Genomic DNA, 13063 nt, shown 5'->3' on the forward strand with positions numbered 1-13063 from the left:
GTCTGATGTAGAATTACCACTTTTTTAAATAAGCATGAAAATCACTACCATTCTAAAATGCAATGTACATAAAAAAAAAATTATAGTGCCAAAAACTATGCTCTAAAAAAATATGTGTGTTTTGCATCATCGTTTTTCAAAATCGGTTCACTTTTTTGCTATCTCTACGAAACGGGTAACAGTATTAGTTCCCGTTTCAAAGTTTACATTGTTATCCTCTATCATCTCCATCCATCACATGTCTAGTAGGCCTCTTGGATTCACACCCACATGTTTGGGTGCAAACCCCACAATGCCCTATTATGGTGCTCCAACCTCCAAACCCTGAACCCTTGGGCTTGGAGTACCTCCCAAGTTGTCAAAAAATCAACACCATGCACTATCTTGTCATAAAGGAATCCCCTAGTACTAGGATCCCAAGCCACTGTGGTCAACGTGAAGGACCCCTTGCTCCACCCACTATCCAACCAGGTATAAGCTCTAGAAGCCCTCTGCATACTATCCATGAGTAGAGAATCACGATAATATAAAATCTTGATCATCTCCTTGTGAAGCTGCCCTACTGAGTATTCAACCTCATGCACTTCAAGTGTAGGCTCCTAAAGATACAATCCAACCCCTATGGAGATGAATTCTCGCCCACATGAGCTCCCCCTAATCTCCTCCTGTTGATCATCCCACCATGCTGGTGAAGTCCCCCATGCCAACAGCAAACCACTAAAACATAATGGTAGATCTTAATGATCTTCCTCTGTAGGAACCAACTCATCCCTAAGGGTAGTTGAACTACTAAGTCCTATGATGCCAAGATCTCATGCCCGTCACAGTGTGAAACTTTCCTGTTGACACCACAACACCTAAGTCATGACTGACTGCCCAACACACTCGTGATGGAGCCTCCTCTCTTGTAACTCTTGGCCATAATATATGTGATGATCGAGGTTATACCCAACCTACCAAGGCAGCTCAACAATGTTATAGCTTATCACTCCATTGTTGGCCTCAATCCTGAGCAATAATCTACCTCACCATATGAGGAATACCTCGGTTATTCCCCATGTGTCAAATTGAGAAGGAACTGAATCACCTACTATCATGATCATACTCCCTAAGAAATGGAGTGTCACACCAATCAACTAGATCCCTAGATTCCATAGCCATACTAGAGGTTCACAACCTCCAATCCTTAATGATTATTGCTAGTTGTTGGGACCCCTTTGTGCCTCATCTTTGTCCCTTGTATGTATTCAATAGATGGCCAATAAGCATTAAGAATATATCCAGCGTATGAAAAACTTCTTTGCTCCTCCCAAACCACACGGTGAAATCTATTATCCCAGCTCCTGATCATGTCCCTGAATACTACGTAGAGCCTATGCATCCTCCTGCCAACAAGGACTACCATCCCCTGTACCTCATGCTCAGATAACACCTCAAGTTGTCCTGGTGTAAGTGCACCCTATAGCTCACTCAGGGTGACCTCCCTAAGTGTGAACTCCAAGGATGGATCCTTCTCTACCTATGCAAAAAACCATGCACTCCCTGGAGTTGTACCTGTCAGCAAGTGCCTTGACCAAATTGCCCCACTGAGAAGTCCCTCTCTCATACTCTATGTCCCATTCAACTGTCTCGAGTGAGCCTCCACTATCTTATTGTTCGCGATGAAGGCATTAAGAGGCAACATCCAAATCCTATGTGCCTGCAAGTAATGTGGAGGAGAGACAAGCATGCGAATCCTATGGATATTAGTAAATGATGATCATCTATATCTCCAACAATCCTAGTGAGCTACACCCAATGGCATGCATGTCACCCCTATTAGGAAATCTCCTTAAAGGTAACTATATCCCATGAGTTAGCGTCACACACCACTGCATACGACCAAGTATCCATGCATTCCTTTTCATATAAACATGCACCTCCATGCCTCTTGGCACATGACTGCACCCAGTTGCACGCCTTTGCGCACTACTAGACACCATTACCAGCTGCCATATCATCTTGAATCAGCTAGCATCCCTCATGTGGAAAAGTAGCTATCACTCCATACGGAAAATCAAGGTGGCGTGCATCACTCCTCCTACTACACACTGTTATCGCACATATCACTATACTCCACCATACACCTCTTTGCTCCTCTGTAGGCCATTGCTCATTGTTGTATACTCCTAGACACCATTGGATGCTTGATCTAAGACTGAGGCAGTATGTGTCAATCCGCACCCCGCCAGTATCACCAACTCGACTATTGCATCACTATACCCTCTGATGCATGGATCTCCCCTCTAAATTCCGCCCCTGAGAGACCCAAGAGGTGAACCTCTCTATGTACCAATGATGATGCCATCACTACGTTGCTCCTTAGTGACCATTGTGTCTCAACTAACTGTGGAAAGTCCTTAGCCCAAACAAGGCACTATTTAGTGGCTTGTTGATGCCACTTCCTCCTACAAATTTGTGCCAGAGTATGTTGATCATCCTACAGTCCCATGTATGGTCAACATGCCTGGACAACTTGCAAATTCTTCCTACTCCCCTGTCAATCCAACATGTCACTAGTGTTGATGGAGATCTAAAATTGTGTGCACACTTTATCACCATATCCAAAGAACCACTAGTACCACCACTAACCAAGCCCATGTTGTGGCGAGGAATCCCACCTGGGTCCCAACAACAGTATGACCCTCGAGTTCCTCTATTAACCCACGACCCCATCTAGACTATTCTCCTGGCCATGGATATATCTAGGTAGCTAGATGGTTCCACCGAATACCAACTCAATATTTCTCATTGTCCAACCCCAAGAGAGGGATTGAATGTATAAATACTCCTACACGAAACAAGCCCTCCACCTAGCGAATGTTGAACCATGTGCAACTCATGTTGCCTCGTCTCGCTAGTTTGGTCAACAAATATAATCTTCCTAGGTAACGTAACCTCTCTCTCACCAACGTGCAGAGGTAACCCAAAACTATTGCGAGGCCCATTGATGTATGCTTAAAGAGGGTTGTTATGGCACTCCAATGTACACCCCTCTAGCCACATCTTTAGTGATGTCAACCATTTCCTAATGCGAGTCAACTTGGCCACTGACTTGGCACAAACTGCTCTCATATCCTCTAGTTCATCATTTTGTTGTAGAATGGCCTCTTGTATTGTCTTGGCCTTCTTTTGCAATGCTAGAAGCATAACCCTAAGTCGTTGAATCTTTTGTGGGCAGCTATCGTCAAAAATATTTGTCACAGTTCTGGATCCCTCTATACCTATCGACACCTCATCAATGGATATGTCTCCTAATACCTCATCAAAAATGGATATGTCTCCTAGAACCTCACCAATCTGTTGTGGGTTGTTATCACCTAAAAACTCAGACACAGCCCTCAACATCTCATCAATGGATACCTCAAGAATGGATGGCACCTCATCAATGGTGGACATCTCTATGTCTCCTAGTAGCTCGTCAATGGATGGCCCTACGTGTGTATGTTCTAATCTCTCCCCCAAGGTGTTAGTTGAAGTTATCAAAGGAATCTCCAACAAGGGTGACTCCCATATCACACTAGATATATCTATGTGCTCCTCCTATGTGTCATCAACCTCATGCTCAATCTCCTCCTCAAGCTCCTGATATCTAAAGCCATGACTCCACTAGCAAAAGCACCTCTTGGTCTCATCCTCTAACTGCCCTTGTCCTGTCCACTCCTTTGGAGGAGGTTTGGTACCCTGATTTTGTCGATTTCCCCACATGGTGTAAATGGCTTCACCCCCATGGCTTGTGCACCTCTAGTGTCTTTTTCATAGGGATGATGTTGGTCCTGGTTTATCCCCCTACTGCTACAATATTGGGCCCACATTCTTTTTAATTCTATTATTTTCTCATTATTTATGTGGATTTCTTCCCATATCCTTTGTGTATTCCATCATTCTTGCATCATTGGGATGCCCATACTTTCACCAATCAATGTGCATGCATACTCAATACTATCATGATCTTGACAGCTTCCCCACAATTGGTCAAGACCATGCTCTGATACCACTGTAATATTCCTAATTGGAATTTAACGGTTATACTAAGCAATGAACTAGGAACAATAAATAAACTAGAACTCATACACAACAATTAAAACACCAAAATGTCCAACAACAAAATCTGAGCCATTTTATTAATTTTATGATAAAAGAGTATATAAAATGAGCTGAAATTTTGGAACATGGGCTTGCTATGCAACCTAAGAAGAACCCCGAAAATGGCTCAAACCCAAGTGGTAGAAATGGTCCTGGAGTGATCTACGCACTACCCAGATATAATTTATTGTTAGTTGTTGGTTGGAATGTTGATCTTAGCATTGAATCCTCGTAATGCTCTTAAAATTCAGCTCTAAACTCCTCTCCTTAAACCCAAAAGGACCCAAAAATGGTTTGGGCTAAATCCAAATGATGTAGAAGCCCTCCAAAATGGTGCAAATGGCACTCTGGTTGGCTATACGCCCTACCGAGTTTTTTCATTGTATATTGCTAAGAAAAATCTAGAAAATTAACATTGACCCCTACACACCAATCCCAACAAAGCCCAGAAAGGATTTGGCCTAATTTTGGATAACCCCAAAAAGTGTGAATGGATCTACTAGATAGACTTTGCACATTACTCGAAATGATCTGCTCAAATCTACTCCAAATAGGTGTTGAATAGCCACCCAACCTCCACACAAATTCTCTAAAATAAGTTCTCTCCAACCCCAATCTCTTCCATAATCCACTACTCCTCTCTCCTGTGCAAACTTCATCCAATGAGCTTTGAGCACTGCATAAATGAGATAAATCGTCCCTTGAGGTTACCTCAATCTATGCCCTTCAAAATTCCAACAAACTCTTGCCAAGGGAAAGCTCTCTCCAAAAGCCCTAAATCTCTAACCCATAAATATTGCTCCAAATTATGTATCATGAACTCCTCTTGCATCCAATAAATGCGCAGAGCTGATCTAATCTCCTGCAATAAGCTCTTGGGAAGCCCTAAATTGGAATCCCAGTTTTTTCACTGGGGAGACACTCGAAGTTCACCGAAATGAGGGTGGAATGTTTGCTCGGAATTCCTGTGCTAAACAATACTTTTCTTCTTGTGCTAAACAGCCCCAAGAGAAGATAAAAGGTGAAATATAATAGTCAAGAGATGATCAAAAAATGAGTCCATCCTCCTTTTATAATTTATCCCTATACTTCTAGACTCTTTAATTATTATTTTATTGGTGGGGGTCATTTTCAACTAAGTGAATTTTGCCTCCCTTTTAATAAAATAATAATTTGGCATCAATCTCCTATAAATTAATTCTTTCCACCTTTCTCCAAAATAATATTTTCCCCTTTTAATTAATATTACCAAAAATGAGTGAAATTCCCATGCTCACAAAATTGGGGATATTATAATCCTCCCTGCAAAAAATTGTTCGTCCTCAAGCAATGCTCGAACAAGCACTCCCCCCTCTCTGTCAACCCAACCTATCACTACAAACAATATTGAGGTCCCAAATGTGCCATTGAGTCATCGCTGGCCCATGCTGTCTTGTCATAAATTAATCCCTTGATATTAGGATCCCAAGTCATCTTGATTGGCGTGAAGCACCCCTTTCTCCACCCATTGTCGAACTAGGTATAAGCTCTAGAAGCCCTTCGCATACTTGGTGGGCTCCAGTATTGCAGCAATAATGCTACAACTCCTGGGACTCACTTCTTTACTCTTATCAACCCGGTAGTTCGTAACAAACTTGGAAGCGACGGTGCTATATGCACAAGTACTAGCTCTTGCCGCAGCTGTCACTTGGTCAGCTGGCACAATTCCGCTAGGAGCTTAAGCCAACTTCTATGAGCTCTAAGAAGAAGCTTTCTAACTAATGGATGAAGCTAACTCAAAGGAGGCTCATATACTTGCGAAAAGAAACTGAAAAGCTAAAAGGAAATGCAAACCCTAATTTCACCAACTAATCCTACTGTTGCAGGAAAGAGGACGAAAGCTACTGAAAGAGATGCCATTGACTTCTAAGAAGGTGAAATGCATGTGTCTAAGCTACTTCTACAGCAAAATCTCAAAAAATAAATAAATAAATAAAATAAAATAAAATAAAAAATAATAATAATAAATAAATAAATAAATAAAACAAAAAAAATCTTTTTGTATTTTTTTTAGTAAAGTAGCAGAATTGTCATGCATGTGCTTTAACTGGTTTTTGACTGTGCAGAGGTGGATTAGAGAGAGGAAATGATTGCAGGAGGTTGGGAAGGTTAGAAGAGGGCCTAAGGGGTCCCTAGCACCCTTCCAGAGAGTTTCACAGAGTTTGGCTATCAAGAAACCGCTTTCGTGAGCTTTTATAGGAAGTCTGCAGGGGTTCTACAGGATGTTATGTATTTCTACAGGATGTTCAAAAATGGGGCTTTGGAGGGTTGATGGAGAGAGAAAGGTGGAGAAGTGAGTATGGGGGTAGGATAAGGGTGTGAGGTGGTCTAGGACTTGGTGGATGGAGCTGAGGAGTGGTGAGGATGGTTGGGCTTGTTCAAGGAGGAGTGGAGCAATGTTGCACAAAAATATGGAAACTAGGTCAAAGTGAGGGAACGTAGCAAAGGTGAAGCAAGAATCAGAGTTATAGGATGGAGCAGATGGGATTGATGGAGTACGGATAGATGGAGAGTTATTACAGGTGCTCTGCAAGTTATTTCTCAAACTGAACAAACAATGACTTGGAAAACCAATGACCTAGCTACTTTACTCTAATCTGGCCTAAGTAACAGCAAAGGAAATGAACAAAAGTTTATTCGCAGTGAAATCATGTGAAATAGCTATGCAAACTAAGCAATCATGAACCTAAACACATAACCACAACTGGTATCAATTTCTGCAAATGAGAATCTAACACTAATGATTGCATGGTGAGGCATAGTGTTTTTGTTGGCGGCAAGGTCACCTTTGTCCCAGCTCACGATCCCACTGAGGGAGAGGTGAGATCAGAGGTGCTTGATGGCCTTTTTCTGAAGATATTCCCTGTTATTAACCTATCAACTCAATCTGAACATAAAAAGCCTTTCTAATCATCAACAATGACCTAGCTAACCAGCAAGATTTTAATCTACTTAAAAGATATTATTTTGCAAAGACATAAAAAAACAAATAACAGTACACAAAGGAAGCCTTGGCACTTGGGTTGGGCCCAACCCCAAGAGCTATAGGCTCTTAAGAAAAACTCAGAGCTGATGCCAAATAAAGCTGCTTTTCATTACTAAAAAATAACCATGTCACAAGAGAGTTATATAGTAGTAGCTACGAAAATGAGCTGAGAAAATGGCAACACTATAGTGCAAAACACAACAGTTCAAAAAGTAACCTACAAAGGCTAAAAGCCTTCCTATTTATGCACTACGAGGGTCCTCAGCAGCCCTCCTTAACTCAAGGGGCTCGGCTGTTCAAACTGCCAGTAAACAGTCACTTTTCACAAAGTTGCTCGGTTGCCTTTAGGATTCATTTTGATGGCCTACTGAGCTCCGAGTTGAGGGTGGAGTTTTCGAGGAAGCGCCATTTAATGCAAGAGACACCCTTCCTATGAATCCTCACCCTTGTTCCTTCATGCTTGGCTATCATCTTGCTCATAATTGCTTGACCTTGTTCCAAAATTTGTCCAAAAAACCTGAAATAACCACGTATTAGCCTTCTTGGTAAAGTGACCACCCTCATTCGTTCAAATACATAAATATACTCAAAAAACATGCATAAAATATGAAAAATGGTGGATTGATTAAGAACAGTAGGCAAAATGAGCCCAATAAGTTACCAATTTTTGGGGCTCATCATCACCCCCTTCTAAATGGGTTGCTCATCCTCTCAGCAACTAATCTAGCTCATCATCCTTGATAGCTTTAACTGCCTCCCTCACATCCCAGGCCTTCGTGGTGATGTCTTCCTCCTGGTCATGAAATCCTGCTTTTCTTTCCACTTCCTCCCACTGTCTGTTTTCCTCTTCTTCCTTAACTCCTTCTAACAATCCCAAAAGCAAGGGAGGACTGAATTTCAGGCCGATCCAATTGGCCTGCAAATTTTGCATTGACTGTTTGTAGAGGGTTACCCTTGCCAAGGCCTCCCTCATCCTGGTGGGAGAATGGTATTCTCTTATCTTCAAGCTGTGGGGCAGTGTGTTCCACCGCCTTGTGCAGGCATGAAGGCAGTTATCCCCCAACATTCTATCCATGTCCTCAAAGTGGGCAATAGCTTGAGCCTGTTGCTCAATGTATTCTGGTAAATCCTGAGGGTTATTGGCCAAGTGCTGGTGGGCGCTTATCACTGCTGAGGGATCCTCCGGCTCTGCTCTAATCATTAGTGGCTCATTGAGTTCCCTGCTCATAATATTTCGGACCTCTGCTGCTCTTTTTTCCTCATGATTCATCCAAGAGGCCATGGCCATAAGTTGGACATCTCCTACCACAGTGTTGGGATCCCATGAATTCATATTTGGAAGGGCTAAGTTGTGCAAATAAAACTCTAATAATTTAGCCTTGTCCTCTGATGAGCTACTGTCACATAAATCCACAAATTGATGATAATTTTGAAATGGATTGATGCCCCTTTGGTCCAAGGTGTTAATTTGAAACTGCAACCACTGATCCTTAAGGTATAGGGCATATGATTTGGCAGGTTGCCTACATTGTATGGCCTCTATTGCCCAACTGGCCATGCAGGCCGGTTGGGCCTCCTTTTCTTGCACCTGTTGTTTCAGAGACTGTATCTCCTGTGCTACTTGCAAGTCCTTCTCCTGTAGCTATCTAGTTAGTGTCTCAATTTCAGCCTGCAACACATCTCTTCTTTGTTGTTCATCAGGGGTTTCTTTGTCTATTGTGGGCTCCTCCTATTGTTGTTTTTCTCCCAATATGTGGGGCCTGTCTTCCTTATACTGTCCCTGTAGTTGTAGCTGCTATTTAAGCAACTCGTTTTCTTCCTGTAGCTTGGCCCACTGACTGCTTTCCACATGACGTACCATAGCCAATTCCTTTCTTGCCTCTTTGAGTTGTTCCTCCAGGGTACCTATATCTGCCACACCCTTGGACTTGGCGATCTTCATCCAAGTGTGGGTCCTCACTCTCTCTTCTTCTAGTGCAAGGAAAAGTGGCACTGCGAATTTTTGGGGAATGATCTTTCCGGCCTCTAACAAGTTATAGTAGGAGCTCAAGCTGGGCAGGGGGCTTGGTTCCATAATGTTCTCCGCCTTTTCTTCCTCCTGTGATGATTTAGCTGCCTTTCCTTCCAATTCTTCGGTCTCCTTTAGCCTAGCCAGTGTTTCCTATAGAACAGTCTCAACATCTTGTAGAGAGGTCTTTGTGTCCAACATTTTCATCCTTTCTCTCTAGGTGGATGTTTTCGGGCTTCCCCGTTCATAGGTGGTGGATGCCTTTGAAGGAGACCTTTCCTTTTGTTTAGCTGGGGTGTCCACAATCGTAATTGGCTCCTTTGATTGTGGTTGGGGTCTGCCAATTTTTATCCGCATGCTCCTTCTTGCCTTAAAATACATGGAAGTCTCCCTTTTTTCGCTTGCCTTTTTGCTTTGGAGATGTGCTTAAGGCAGCCAGCACAGCTGCTGCCTCCCTGGCCAAAATCTCATGTGATTTCTCCTTTTGTTGCTCTATTTCCATGCTTCTTATAGAAAGTCCTGTGTCGACTGTTTTCAAGCTTCCTGTAGAAACTGTTTTCATGCTTCCTGTAGAAATTGTTCCAACTGTTTCGGTCTACTTGGCTGGATGTGTCTTTCCTTTTAATTTCTATGTGGTTGCCTTGGTTGTGAACTCCTTTGTTTGGACTTTTTCAGTCCTCTCTGCTCTACTCTGCAATCGTTTCTCCCTGGGTGTTTGTGCCATTGTTCCTCCCACAGTTTTAGGCTTAGCAACTTGGCCTTTCCCTTGTTTATTTTCTTGTTCTTTATGTGGTGGTCTGGCCTATGTTTCTTTACCACTGTCTTTCTCTCCTACCTCAGTGTTTTCCCTTTCTTCACTGTTGGATGAGGTGAGTTCCTCGGTCAAAATTCGAATATCTTCATCTCTGGACATGTTGCGGAAAATCTCCCATGAGAGAGGGACAGTGTAGGTGTAGAGGGAATCTTCCACTAAAAGCTTGATGAGCTCATGATGGGCTAGCTGATCCGGTGTCCCTTCCTTCAATTTTTTGCCACACTTAATTAATGATTGCAGAAGAAAATAGGGGCTAGCTGAAAGGTCATCCAATTGGCATGGGTGAAGAGGTTCACCACCTCGGGATGTTCACGCAATTTTCTGGAATCCGAGGGTTCCTTCCTAATAAACCCCCCTGGCATGGTGAGAGTGCTCTGTTTTATGCTCTGAGTAGAGAGGGACTGTTGTTTTATGGTTTCCTCCTTTGAACTTCAAGACAGTATCTTTTAGGTGTTTATATTTTAACTTTGCACCAATTCCCTGGTTCTAATGCTTTTGCTGCCCAAAACTCGACTGTCCGTGTATAAAAGGAAGAATTAGGTTTCCGTAGACAGAGTGCAGAGCTCAATTTTCATCCCCAGCATACGTACAACCATGTAAAATTCACATTCTTCATACACAGGTTAGCCCTGACAGTGCTTTATCTTTTCTACAGGGGGAATTTTCTTAACAGGAACTGTGGAGGAGAATTTTGACGCAGAACCAATGGAGAAATTTCGTGCAACACACAGGTAAACTGCTATTTTCGACTCACAGGCATACTTGTCTCTAACCTTCCAATTCAAGACAGCTCAATTCACCACTTTTTCGAAATATATCATGCATGGAAGAGTGTTTTTGAGCCTACCTCTCTTGGAACTCCAAATTTGATGAAGAAAAGTCCAGGCATCTCTGCTCTGGAAGGCTATGTCGTATTTCCTGTAGAGCTTCTTCCTGTAGAACTCTTACCGGCTTCTGTAGGATGTCACTGCACTTTTAAATGAGCCTGGTACGCGGGAGAATTTTGAAACAGGTCGAAAAGCTCGGTGGAGGACGACGAGTTAACAGATTGTGGAAGCAGAGGATGCGTACTTCAGACGAGGACGGTTGTAAGTGCAAATGAATAGCGGGTAACGCGAGTCTGCAGCCGAGCATTTTTGAACTACGCCGCAATTTGTGGCGAGGGGGTGAGGTGGCCAGGCCGAACCGTTAGCCAACGTCACAACCATCATTCCTCTGCATGTCCCTGACCGCCATTACCTCTCCTCTACCATTAACCGCCGCCACCACTGCCAGTCCCGCCGATTTTCCCTAGCTGGACACTCCACACGTGTCAGTTGCATGTCTCGTTGGAAAATTTGAACGTAACCGAGCTTGTTTGGATCCCACGAAGCTATGTGACTGGCTGTGGTTGGCCAGTTGACTGGCCACCGAATTCGTTCAATCCGAACCATTTTCACAGACATGCAGTTCCCAAAATATAGTTTATGTAATTGACGAATGAGGTTAGACACTTACCTGTGTGGCCATGGACGCGTTATGTAGACTTCGGGATTCGGAACCACTGCCTCGTGCACAGGTGCTAGAACCCATTCTTTCATTTGTTGATGTTGTATGCACGGCTTTGGAACCCGATCCTTCGGTTGGCAATGTTGCATGCACAGGTTCTGTTTGGTTTCAGCTGTCAAGGATGTTTTCACGTCCAGGAGGAACCTTTTTACATGATCCCTTTGTTGGTTTCGGCTGCCCCTGCCTCTAGAGTATGTCTTCCAGAGGGATCAGCCGCTACGGGATTCCTGTAGGATGTCCTGTAGACGTTTCTCCTCCTGGGATGCAGGCTAATCGAGCAGGGATAAATTCGCTGATGAAGAGTCTAGATGGAACTTGAATAGGTAGAGTGTGCGAGCCTTTGCTGCTTGATCTGTCACTTGAGAATTTTTCTGTCCATCTAAAGAAAACAGGGTTTCTTGTATGACTGTGTAGGAACACATAACCAAGTGGGTGCAATGGAGGTGGAAAGAGATGAAACAGGGGTGACATACGGTGATGGATGGAATAGAGGGGTGGCTGCAGGCCTAACCAACAGATTCCAAGCTTCAGATCCCCTTCCGAAATCAAATTTGGCCCGCCCGAAGGTTCTACAGGATGTTTCCTGTAGAAATACAGAACTTCTTGTAGAAAGCCCAGGACTTCCTGTAGGAGGTGGAATCTCGACTCGAATGTGATCAAATCCTAGGAAAGGTGAGTGGTCATGGAGGGAGTGTCTGTAAGGATGTCTTGTAGCCTGGTATGGACCCCGGTCCTCGTTTTGGGCGACCCCCTTTAGTTGCAATGTATTCCCTACAACCTGCAATTATTTTACAGAGATTAGGCTTGTTTCTTTTTTCTTTTCTCTTTTTTTTTTTTTGAGAGAGACAACTGGGGCGCCTCCATGAGGTTTTCACCCCCACTATCTACCCTGGGTGCCTTGAAGAGATTTTCACCCAAGGATCTTTTTATTCCATTTTTTTTTTTGAGAGACAGTTGGGGCGCCTGCATGAGGTTTTCACCCTCACTCTCTGCATTGGGCGCCTCAGCGAGGTTTTCAACCAAGGATCTTTTTATTGCTTTTTTTTTTTTTTGGATGATCAAGGTGTGGGTGGAATAGAGGCAGAGCCTTGCTCCACTACCAACACTGATTTTTCCAAAGTTTCAATGAACTCCTGCCTCGAAAGGGGTTTCCTGTATATTTTCAGTTGATGCCCATTGACAAGCATGGGGATGGCTTCTTCATCAATGGTCTTGATAAGGACTGAACCATTGTCATTACATTTTTCCACTATATATGGTCCTAACCATCTTGTCCTCAGCTTCCCTTTGAAATCCTTGTATCTTGAGTCATACAGCAGCGCCCAATCTCCCGACTGGAATTTCTTTTCATTAATGTGTCGGTCATGCCATATCTTCCTCTGGAGTTGAACTACTTCTAAGTGGAGGAGGGCCTGCATTCTCTGTTCATCTAATTTTTTCAACTGCAGTAATCTTTCACGTTGAGCATGGCTGAGATCTAAGTCCAGCTGAGCTGCCACCCTCAATGTGTTGTACTCGAACTCTATGGACAACAAAGCTTTCT

This window comes from Pinus tabuliformis, chromosome 4_2 (assembly GCF_031772625.1).
Source record: "Pinus tabuliformis cultivar Carrire ecotype Pingquan chromosome 4_2, CPIR1, whole genome shotgun sequence".
In the NCBI taxonomy this organism is placed as follows: domain Eukaryota; kingdom Viridiplantae; phylum Streptophyta; class Pinopsida; order Pinales; family Pinaceae; genus Pinus; species Pinus tabuliformis.